The sequence below is a fragment of the Argopecten irradians genome, chromosome 13, assembly GCF_041381155.1.
Source record: "Argopecten irradians isolate NY chromosome 13, Ai_NY, whole genome shotgun sequence".
NCBI classification, from domain to species: domain Eukaryota; kingdom Metazoa; phylum Mollusca; class Bivalvia; order Pectinida; family Pectinidae; genus Argopecten; species Argopecten irradians.
The window spans coordinates 35,827,576-35,839,768 of record NC_091146.1 but is presented as its reverse complement, the minus strand read 5'-3'; positions in this window follow the sequence as shown (position 1 = coordinate 35,839,768).

Sequence of the window (12,193 nt, the reverse complement as noted above, 5' to 3'; positions counted from 1 at the left end):
CTACTTGTCCTAGAGTTCTGCATGGATTGTAACCAAATTTGGCCACAAACATCCTTGGGGGAAGGGGAACAGAACTTGTATAAATTTTGGCTCTGACCCCCCGGGGGCAGGAGGGGCGGGGCCCAATAGGGGAAATAGAGGTAAATCCTATAAACCACTACTTGTCCTAGAGTTCTGCATGGATTGTAACCAAATTTGGCCACAAACATCCTTGGGGGAAGGGGGACAGAACTTGTATAAATTTTGGCTCTGACCCCCTGGGGGCAGGAGGGGCGGGGCCCAATAGGGGAAATAGAGGTAAATCCTATAAATCACTACTTGTCCTAGAGTTCTGCATGGATTGTAACCAAATTTGGCCACAAACATCCTTGGAGGAAGGAGGAAATAACTTGTATAAATTTTGGCTCTGACCCCCTGGGGGCAGGAGGGGCGGGGCCCAATAGGGGAAATAGAGGTAAATCCTATAAATCGCTACTTGTCCTAGAGTTCTGCATGGATTGTAACCAAATTTAGCCACAAATATCCTTGGGGGAAGGGGAACAGAACTTGTATAAATTTTGGCTCTGCCCCCCCGGGGGCAGGAGGGGCGGGGCCCAATAGGGAAATAAGAGGTAAATATTCAAATTCCTTCAGAAAAGAAACAATGAACCTGTATTCAGAACATGACTTGACATTACAAACCAGGTGAGCGATACAGGCCCTCTGGGCCTCTTGTTATAAATATTGTACAATTACATGAATTTGATATACCACAAAATAAAAGTGATTCTTAGCAAATTTTGAGTAGTATATATATAGCCATTATGAATGCCAACTGGACAGAGGCATATTCTATGAAGCATGCTAGCGCTTCATTTTGAATGTGCCTCTGGCTATGAATGCCAACTTAAAGACGTTCAATGCTTATATTTACATTTGGTTACAATTTTATGATGAAATCCCAAGGGATTTTGCATCTATAATGAATTAACCATTCGTCATTGTCATGGATGGAACGGCCATTTGAACAGCCGTTTTCCATGATCACTGGCAAGACAATTATGACGTCACAATGATAATGACGTCATGATAAGCGCTTCAAGTTCAATGACTATATGAATGCAAACTGCACTTGGTAAGGTTACATTGTCGGCCGCCTACATGTTGGCGACGACGAGACGTATAAGTTCTTTTTGGGATGAAATGTGGTGCGATAAACTACTTGACACAATAGATAAAGTTCACATTTTTATTAATCCACAGCAAATTCAAACACAGTTAATAATTCACGCTGTTCCATGATCGTACATTCACACTTGGCCAAGTCCTTTCACCCCATTTTCACATAAGTATTTACAAGTCCATCCTCACAAAGTAACGGCACTTCCACTCACTTCTAAAACTACAGGAAAAACTCTGATAAGTAAAGCGCGCACCTCTTTTTATACCGCTTCAATAACAATTAATATTCATTAACTCCCAAATTATTCTACTGACCAATCCCAACCTTAACCGTTTGCACGTGCTCCTGATAGATCAGCATCATGCCTAATATGGACCACGGCTTTTGTCCGCAATGCGACACTGCCCGAAATTGACCATATATGTCTCTACCCAAAATCCACTACCTGTGAACAACTGACTTTCAGTGTATGCAAACTATAGAGTTTAAACGGAAGAGCGCTATCTACGAACCTGAGCGAGATGCGTAAACCTATATCAGACGTCCTATACTAGTAACCGTACCATTACAGCGCTAGCCAATATACGCACTACACCTAAAGGGAAGCAACTCGAGTAGAATTAACTTGACAATAACTAATCTATGATCACGCATCGTACAGATATATACACTATCTCTACCAAACATATAACCATTCTAATAAAATAATCTGTATCTCCAAAATCACTACACAACCCCCTCCTTTCGAAGAGTTTGTGTCCTCACAAACATCTAAACATAGCAAAAGAACGTTATCACAACTAATTAATAAAAATATATATCCTCAAATAAAACTTCAACTCATATAATCTATCTAGCTGCACATCGCGAGCAAGCGAGCTACATATGCATGAAAATATACCAATACGACAACTCCACTTTAATTTCTTAAATTCTCACAAGAAAAGGCACCGTCTGTCCTATCTTATCCACATCACCAACTAGTATTTTAATGCCTTACACATTAAAATAAATACATAATCTATCCACATATTAATTATAAACTATGCACGATAACCCATAATAAATGCACCAACAAAAATATCTCCTTATTTCAGTAAAACATCAGAAATAGATATATTTCTTCATTAAAGATAAACTTCGCATAATCAACAGTTATTAACTATATATATAAAACTGACCATAAACTCTTCTCAAGTCACTTGAAAAGTTTAACAAATAAAAATATGGTACAATAAATGTTAATAAAATCTCCCATACTTCTTCCATACCCATACACACATTATGGTAGTAAACACATATAGTTTGTGAAATATAGATTTTAACATTAATCTCTTCACTTTGCTTTACGTATATTCTATTCTATACGCATCTCTATATATTTGAGCTATTATTAAAGCTTCAAATTATTTGTTTTTTAAAAGCCAACCCCCGAGGGTATATATGTATCTCCTGACATAATATACGCTATATATAAAACTTTATTTTAAAATCCACCCTTATGCCCAATTATGCGCTAGCATATTTAACATATAAGACCCTACATTGACTTGATATACATATAAAATATCATGACTAAAAATCGTTCAACATATACTTCACCTTATTAAAGCGAATTAAATTCCAAAATTTCACATGTTTATATATGGGATCCAAAGTATCACAAAAATAATTATTATTTTTATCACAGTTCATCTAGTATTGGATGTCCTAATAAAAATCCACCGGAATGTATCGTTAAATTGTCACTTTATGTGTAAAGTATCACAACACAGTTCAGCACCATTAATCCAGCATCACAGTAAAATATAAATCCCATAGTAAGTTCACTGTCACGTATTAAATGTAAATCCCTGCGTAAATCCAAAGGTAACTTTTAAAATATTGTTACTATAATCCAAAGGGTATTAATCCAAAGAATGGTCACAAAAATAATGTCACTGTTATAAATCCAAATATACGGAATGTCACTGTTATAAATCCAAATATACGAAATGTCACTTTTTAAATAATCTGCCGAAAATATAATTAATTTCACTTATAATCCATCTTCATCCCCCCAGGGGCCTGCGTCCATATAGGGCAATTAGTCGTTGATTTTCTTCTGTTGTAGTGTAATTTAATAATCCAATTTTCATCCCCCCAGGGGCCTGCGTCCATAAAGGGCATTAAGTCGTTGAATTTATTTTTCTGTTCTTTTTCTTTTTCATCGGTGACTTCTGATTTACCATGTAATAATCCAAATATATTTCTAAAAATTTCCGGCCGGTCTGAATAAATTTAATTTCTTTTTATCGTTGGGCATGCTCATGTAGGTCTTGCAGTACGTCCCTGCATATCTGGCTGACGTCTGGGCTCTCGCTACTGTTGTTGAATACGATCTCCGAGACCCGCGTTGTCCTTGAAGAGCCGTCCGGTCCGGTGGTGGTGGTTGTTATCAATCTGATAGTTATCGCTCTGTTGACCGTAACATCTCCAGCTACGGACTCAGCTGGAGATGCTGGTGACGACAGGGTTTCCTGATGGTCTGGATACAGCACGACGGACTCTGGACTAGGGTATCCTGACGAAATGCCATAGTTCCATGTCGAGGCCGTGGAGTCTGGCGATCCCGGTGGACTTATGACTTCCTCGTCTTCATTTCCAAACAGGTCTTCCAACAGTTCATTAAACCTTTCATCTGTTGTGTCCTCATCCCTAAAGGCATAGGACGCCAGGTTTGGAACCTCGATACTATCCTCAATCCTCATTTTCGTCAAATCCAGCAGGGTGTTGTAAAGTTGATTCTAATCCGTTGATGGCTCAAAAAGTGACAAATTAGCGATAGCGCGCTGGTTTTACTACGGCTCGTCCAGTCCTTGTCGTCTTGGCAACGGGGGGTGACCGGTGGTCAGTCGTTGGACCGGGCGAGTCCAAACGCTTAGGTAATTTTTCGGGAGGGGTGACAGGGGTGGAGACTCCCGCTGGGCTAGCGCTGGCCGTAGCCCAGGTGTCCTCTGTGTTGACCATCTCTGAGCCACGGTATGGCTTCAAATTGTCCCCGTGTATCACTACGGCCTTTGATCTCTCAGAGTGGCGAATTATGTACAACACATCACTGAGGCGCTCGACCACTGTCCACGGTCCGGTCCAATCTCTAGCTAACTTAGGTTTAGTTCCTGTGATAATTTTATGTTGAAATCTCCTTACTTTATCTCCAACATCATATGATCTTTCCTTTACATTTTTGTCGTAATGATGTTTTTGACGCAATGCCGACCGGCCCATTGTTTCCCGTGCCGTACTAAATGACTGTTCCAATTTTTGCACAAGTTTTCGAACATAATCCGAACGGTTGATGTAGCGTTCAGGATCATCTAGACCCTCACCCATTGAAATGTCTAATGGTACACACATCTCCTCTCCGAAAACCATCCTGTGAGGCGAAATACCCGTACTTTGATGTGGAGTGCTATTATAAGCCATAATAACTCCATCTATATATTCGTCCCAATCTATTTGGTTTTCACTGATGTACTTTGAGAGCATGTCTTTAACCGTTCTGTTAAACCGTTCCACCATTCCATCGGCGCGTGGATGATACGGCGTTGTTTTAGTTTTATAAATCCCCAAGAATTTACACAGTTCTTTAAACAACTTCCCTTCAAACTGAGATCCCTGATCTGTAAATATTTCCCTTGGACATCCATAGCGTTTAATCCATCCCTTGAATATAGCATCCGCGATCGTTTCCGCCTCTATATTTGGAACACAATATGCTTCTGTAAATTTTGTGAAATAGTCAGATACCACAAGAAGATATGCGTTCCCCCGGTCGGACTTAGGAAATGGCCCCGTTATGTCGGCTGCTATTCTTTCAAAGCGACTTCCTGACACAAACGTTTTCATGGGATGACGCTTTTTCGCGGATGGTTTCTTTCTTTCCTCACAAACATCGCACGCCTTTACATAATCCATTATGTATTGTCTCATTCCCGGCCAGTAATATTTGCTAACTTTGGCCCGTACCCAGGTGCGAAACATACCTTGATGTCCGGAAACAGGTGAATCGTGTAAATACCACACAATAGTATCTCTAAGAGATACAGGTACACAGATCCTTAGTCTCTCTTTTCCATCCGCCTCGATCCATTTTTCATACAGAACATTGTCTTTTAAAACAAGTAAATCCCATCTAGCAAACCAAAATTTGGACTCGTAGCTGTACGCAGATAACAGTTCTATATCCGGTTTCGTACCACTATCTTTAAACTTCTTTAGTAGTTTAATAATAGGTCCAATGTGCTCATCTTTTTCTTGAGCCACACTTATTTGCTTGAGAGTAAGCTCATTCTCCGGTATGGGTTTGTTAACAGACATAGGTGGTCTATTCGGGATTCTACCCCGTTTTGCCTTTTTCTTTTCTATGGGCTCCACAGATTCGAACAAATTCTCCAAAGTTTCAGACATATCGTCGACTTCACTATCTTTTACACACTGTGGATTTCCTCTGAGTTCTGTAGAAGTTGATTGAACTGGACCATTGTACTCATAATTAAGCGGTAACTTACACTGCTTACAACTATCAGAAGGTAATCTAGATAACGCGTCCGCGTTAGTATGTTTTACTCCAGGGCGGTGTTGAATTTTAAAATTGTACTCACTTAATCTCTGAATCCACCGACATACTTGTCCATCCGGATCCTTGAATTTGTACAACCACCGTAATGATCCATGGTCTGTCCTTATCAGAAACTCACGACCAAGAAGATAATGTTTAAAATACTTCACAAAATACACCACTGCGAGCATTTCTTTCCGGGTGACACAATAATTCCGTTCCTCCCGAGTTAGTGATCGACTAGCGTATGAAATAACTACTTCGCGGCCATCTTGAATTTGGGATAATACCGCACCAATAGCAAAGTTACTAGCGTCCGTGTCTAGAATAAACATTCCACCTTCCATGTTTGGATATCCGAGTATCGGAGCAGATATTAGCCGTTCCTTCAGTTCGTTGAATGCATCCTTACACTCCTCAGTCCATGACCACTTAACACCTTTCCTGGTGAGGTCATGCAGACATTTCGCTATTTGTGCGAAACCGAATACGAATTTCCGATAATATGACACAAGTCCCAGAAATGACTTCAACTCAGTAACATTAGTTGGAGCACACATCGCTTTAATAGCCGCAATTTTTGAAGGATCCGTCTTAACTCCGTCCTTGGACACCAGGTGGCCGACGAAATTAACTTCCCTGCAGAAGAAGTTACATTTACGCGCTTTTAATTGCAAATTCGCGTTATTTAGACGGTCAAACACAGCTGATAAATTACACAAATGCTGCCTAAAATCCTTCGCATACACAATAATATCATCCAGATAGAGAACTAAAATATGCCACTGCAAACCACTGAGGGCCTTCTCAATAATCCTGGAAAACGTGGCTGGTGCATTACAAAGCCCAAAAGCCATTTTCGTGTACTGATACAATCCTCCTTGAGGTGTAGCAAACGCGGTTTTCTCCTTATCTTCCGGTTTCATCGGAACTTGATGATAAGCCATATTTAAATCCAGCGACGTAAACCATACAGCTCCACTGAGTGCGTCCAAATTATCATCTATACGGCAAATAGGATACGCATCCTTAATTGACTGCTCATTTAAGCGTCTATAGTCGACACATACTCTCCATGAATTATCCTTTTTCTTAACCAAAACCAAGTTTGAAGTCCACGGGCTAGAACTTTTTTCTATTATTCCCTGTTTCTCCAGTTTTATCAATTTCCTCAGATAAAATCTGTCTCTTAAACAAAGGGAATCTCCTGACAGGCTCCTTAAAAGGAGTCTCGTCTTTAAGTCTGATTTCGTGCGTTCCAAGATTTGTTGTCCCCATATTTCCTTTAGGATCCGCGAACGTACTTTGTCGTTCCGCTAAAAACTGTTTAAATTCGTCCCGTTCGGGCACTGTCAAATGTTCACAACCTCGATCAAACATATCCGTTAAATGTTCGGGTAACTCCGTTCTTTCCGATTCTGTTATGTGAGCTATTTCCTCGGAGTCGACATTTATCTGTCCTCCTACAGCTTTAACCGGCATGAATAACGCCATATGCGTATTTCGTTTAACCGTAACAGATTCCGTGTTCGGATTGAATACTCTGGCATATATATTTCCCTGTGTAGTATCCACTAACACTCGCGCCAACGCCAATCTGTGAGAATACATAAATTTCTGTTCGGGTATTAACACTCCCTCAACAGACGAAGTTTTTCTAGTCAGTTTTGACTTGATCACAGCTTCATGCATAGGGGGTATACTCACAGTTTCTGCACTGACAACACGGCTACATACGAAGTTATTTCCAGTTTTGTTTGAATAATCCATGCGAGGTGTATTATTGATATTAAACATCCACGTATCATAATTCCACTGACACTTGAATTTTGTAATAAAATCCTGTCCCAACAAATTAGTTTTAATTTGTCCGACAAACACTCGGAATTCCACACTAGCATCACTAAACGTTAAACACATGATCGCCGTTCCTACAACATTTATTTCCTTTCCGTCAGCAGTTTCGAAGCGCGTGCGAGATGGTTCTAACTCAGGACGCTCGTCCGGCGTTATATTCCAATAAGTATCCTCTGTTATGAAGGTTCTCCTGGCGCCGGTATCTACTTTCCAAGTTAAGGGATTTCCATAAATCATCCCTTTCACTGTCATACTCGAGTTCCCTTGAACTTTTATTTCGAGTAATTCCTCCGTCTCTTCCTGTTTGCGGTTGTCCGCGGAAGATAAATCCGTTTCTTCATTTTCACCAATGTCTGTTCCTAATTCCCAATTTACGTGCGAATTATGACTTTGGATATTTCCTGGGCTAGGCCTCCTCGAATTTCTGACTGGCGCACGGCCTACTGCACCAGTGCTTCGTCGTTTGACTGCTTATCTGAAGATTTGTTATCCTTTGACGATTTGGTTTTCTGTAATTTCGGACACTTATTCCGCAAATGTTCCGTACTTCCACATTCGAAACATGCCAGCTTTTTGGCGTTTGTTTCAGGTTTTTTACCGTTTCTCGCCTTCACATTGTACACATGGTGCCCGCCGGGTTTCTGATGTTTTTCACTTATTTGGATACAGTCTTCTTGCATAGCGTAAGTAACAGCCTCCTGCACCGTTTTAGGCCGCATTCGCCTAATAGCTAGACGGAAGTTTTCAGAAGGACTACAGTTATCTAGGAATGTTTTTAACGAACTTTCCTCTACGTACTCACGATTGTCCGGGTAAGCTCTCCTGTACATGTCCTGAAGTTCCTGTGCGAAATCACGGAAAGATTCCTTATTTTTACGTTTCCGGAGTTTTGCCTCAGCAATATAACTTTCTTTCATAGCTTTATGACCGAAACGTTCGTCCATTTTATTCCTTAATTCGCTCCAGTCTGCGCGAGTTGATTCTGATAATCCATACGCGAACACTTCAGCTTGGCCTCTTAAAACAGTGAAAAACACTTTCAAAGCCCTGTCTGGATTCCAGTTATTCAAACTTGCGACATTATCAAAATAGCGAATGTACTCACTCCATATTTCCTTGTCCTGTCCACTGAACGTGCGTTTTAGCGGTAATTGGAAAGTTTGTGGTCTTACTCCCGGTGTTACGTTACCGCTATCCTCCTCAGTTTCAGTGTTATTATCAAGAAATCCCTGACGTATATCCTGTACCATGTCCATTGTTAGCGGGTCTCTCATTAATTTCCACACTAGAGACAGAGCTACTGCTAACCCAATGGTCATCATTCCGATAATTATACATTCCTTGGTAAAACACACAATGATGTGGTTTGGGTAACGGATATACAAAGTCCAAACACACAAAGCGATGAACATCAAAGCTAAAATCCATTTGAACACAAACTTCCCGAATTGGTGTTGTCTCCTGTGTATACTAGGAGTTCCTGGACTAACTACACATGGCTGTGGACTACTTGGAGATTGTGGCGATGCTACAGGCGTAGTATTAGTTAAATCCATCTCGTCGAACTCCTGAGATAAATTCCGACGCACCGAAGGTCTAACAGTTCTCCGTGGCGTACTAAAATCCATTGTGTTGATTAAATTCTATCACAACCACATATTAAAATCATCCCACCTTCGCTGCCACCAATTGTAACGTCGGCCGCCTACATGTTGGCGACGACGAGACGTATAAGTTCTTTTTGGGATGAAATGTGGTGCGATAAACTACTTGACACAATAGATAAAGTTCACATTTTTATTAATCCACAGCAAATTCAAACACAGTTAATAATTCACACTGTTCCATGATCGTACATTCACACTTGGCCAAGTCCTTTCACCCCATTTTCACATAAGTATTTACAAGTCCATCCTCACAAAGTAACGGCACTTCCACTCACTTCTAAAACTACAGGAAAAACTCTGATAAGTAAAGCGCGCACCTCTTTTTATACCGCTTCAATAACAATTAATATTCATTAACTCCCAAATTATTCTACTGACCAATCCCAACCTTAACCGTTTGCACGTGCTCCTGATAGATCAGCATCATGCCTAATATGGACCACGGCTTTTGTCCGCAATGCGACACTGCCCGAAATTGACCATATATGTCTCTACCCAAAATCCACTACCTGTGAACAACTGACTTTCAGTGTATGCAAACTATAGAGTTTAAACGGAAGAGCGCTATCCACGAACCTGAGCGAGATGCGTAAACCTATATCAGACGTCCTATACTAGTAACCGTACCATTACAGCGCTAGCTAAACCAATATACGCACTACACCTAAAGGGAAGCAACTCGAGTAGAATTAACTTGACAATAACTAATCTATGATCACGCATCGTACAGATATATACACTATCTCTACCAAACATATAACCATTCTAATAAAACAATCTGTATCTCCAAAATGCACTTGGTAAGGTTACATTGTGGGACTGCAGTGAAAATGTAAATATGTAGTCATAACTGACATTTTCTTGTACGGAGGATAGAAAAGTGTTTGCATTGTATGTGTAATGTTGGGCCTGTTTTGAATGCAAAGACGGAGGATGAAGGTGATGATACTGTTTCGGATGATGTTGCTTTCTGGAAACCTGTATGTAAGGCCAAACATATAGTGGGGTTAACATGTCTGTGTTTAGGGTTACATTCGCAAAAAAATAGGGTCGGTCAGTCGGGAGGAACTTTTTTTCCTTTTTTTAAGTGTTTTTCACTCTAAAATGATGGCCCGAACCTGATTCTGGGATCGAAATCCCAACTTTTTATTTATTTTTTTGTAGAAAGTGGAAAAAAATTAGGGTCGGGGGTAAAAAATTGGGGTTGGTCGGGTAACCATAAACAGACATATTTTTTTTTTTGCCTAATCCGTTAACCTAGTGTTCCTTTACAAGCTCCTGGAATTGTTCGATATTCTGTATATTCAGGTGAGAGGAGTGACCGTACACATACTTGTATACTGACGTAACTACAGTGCATACGTATGAAATTCCCTGAACATTTCTGAGAAAAGCCCCCTATTGTAGCTCCAATCAGCAATTCATTCTTGAACACTTACTCTGTTTTGATGTCAAGTACATATTTAATTGGATCTAATATCAACTCTTTATTTTTATTTTGAAATCTGTCAACTTATGACGAGTAAACTTTGTTTACTTTTCATTGTAAAATTTCATACTGTAAGCTGCGTGACGAGCATATTATCTGTGTCGCCTATTGATCAGTCTTGAAACCAGTATAAGACCGAGAAACGTCTTTTAGTTGATTATTAATTCAAAGCAAATCTGTCGTATGTGAAAAGATGAAATGTAAACTAATTAACTAAAATTTATATAGATTACCATTTGACACAAAATGTTATCCAAGCGTGAACTAGCAGTAGTCCGATCCTGCACTGTTTGTATTCATACGTCATTGCAATTATGCTGATTTGAATGAAACTCCCTTCCCATTGACTAATATAGATGTAAATATAAACAGGTAAACTAATCTTACAGACCAGTCATGTGTATGTACTACTGATTGGTTAAATAACAGACCATAGAGGTATACACTGAATAAACATTTGTTAGGGTTTGGTTTGTAAGCAATCCTTCCTTTGTGGAAATTGAATTGCTGATATTAATCAGTAGAATGAATAGTGCAGTTAGTTTCAAACATCACTTCATCAGTGGTTCATTACTTCATCAGTGGTTCATCACTTCATCAGTAGTTCATTACTTCATCAGTGGTTCATCACTTCATCAGTGGTTCATCACTTCATCAGTAGTTCATGACTTCATCAGTAGTTCATCACTTCATCAGTAGTTCATTACTTCATCAGTGGTTCATTACTTCATCAGTAGTTCATGACTTCATCAGTAGTTCATGACTTCATCAGTAGTTCATGACTTCATCAGTAGTTCATCACTTCATAAGTAGTTCATCACTTCATCAGTAGTTCATGACTTCATCAGTAGTTCATGACTTCATCAGTAGTTCATCACTTCATCAGTAGTTCATCACTTCATCAGTAGTTCATGACTTCATCAGTGGTTCATGACTTCATCAGTGGTTCATGACTTCATCAGTGGTTCATGACTTCATCAGTAGTTCATGACTTCATCAGTAGTTCATGACTTCATCAGTGGTTCATCACTTCATCAGTAGTTCATCACTTCATCAGTTGTTCATCACTTCATCAGTGGATCATCACTTATCAGTGGTTCATCACTTCATCAGTAGTTCATCACTTCATCAGTAGTTCATCACTTGATCAGCAGTTCATCACTTCATCAGTAGTTCATCAGTTCATCAGCAGTTCATGACTTCATCAGTGGTTCATGACTTCATCAGTAGTTCATGACTTCATCAGTAGTTCATGACTTCATCAGTGGTTCATCATTTCATCAGTAGTTCATGACTTCATCAGTGGTTCATCACTTCATCAGTAGTTCATGACTTCATCAGTAGTTCATCACTTCATCAGTAGTTCATGACTTCATCAGTTGTTCATCATTTCATCAGTAGTTCATGACTTCATCAGT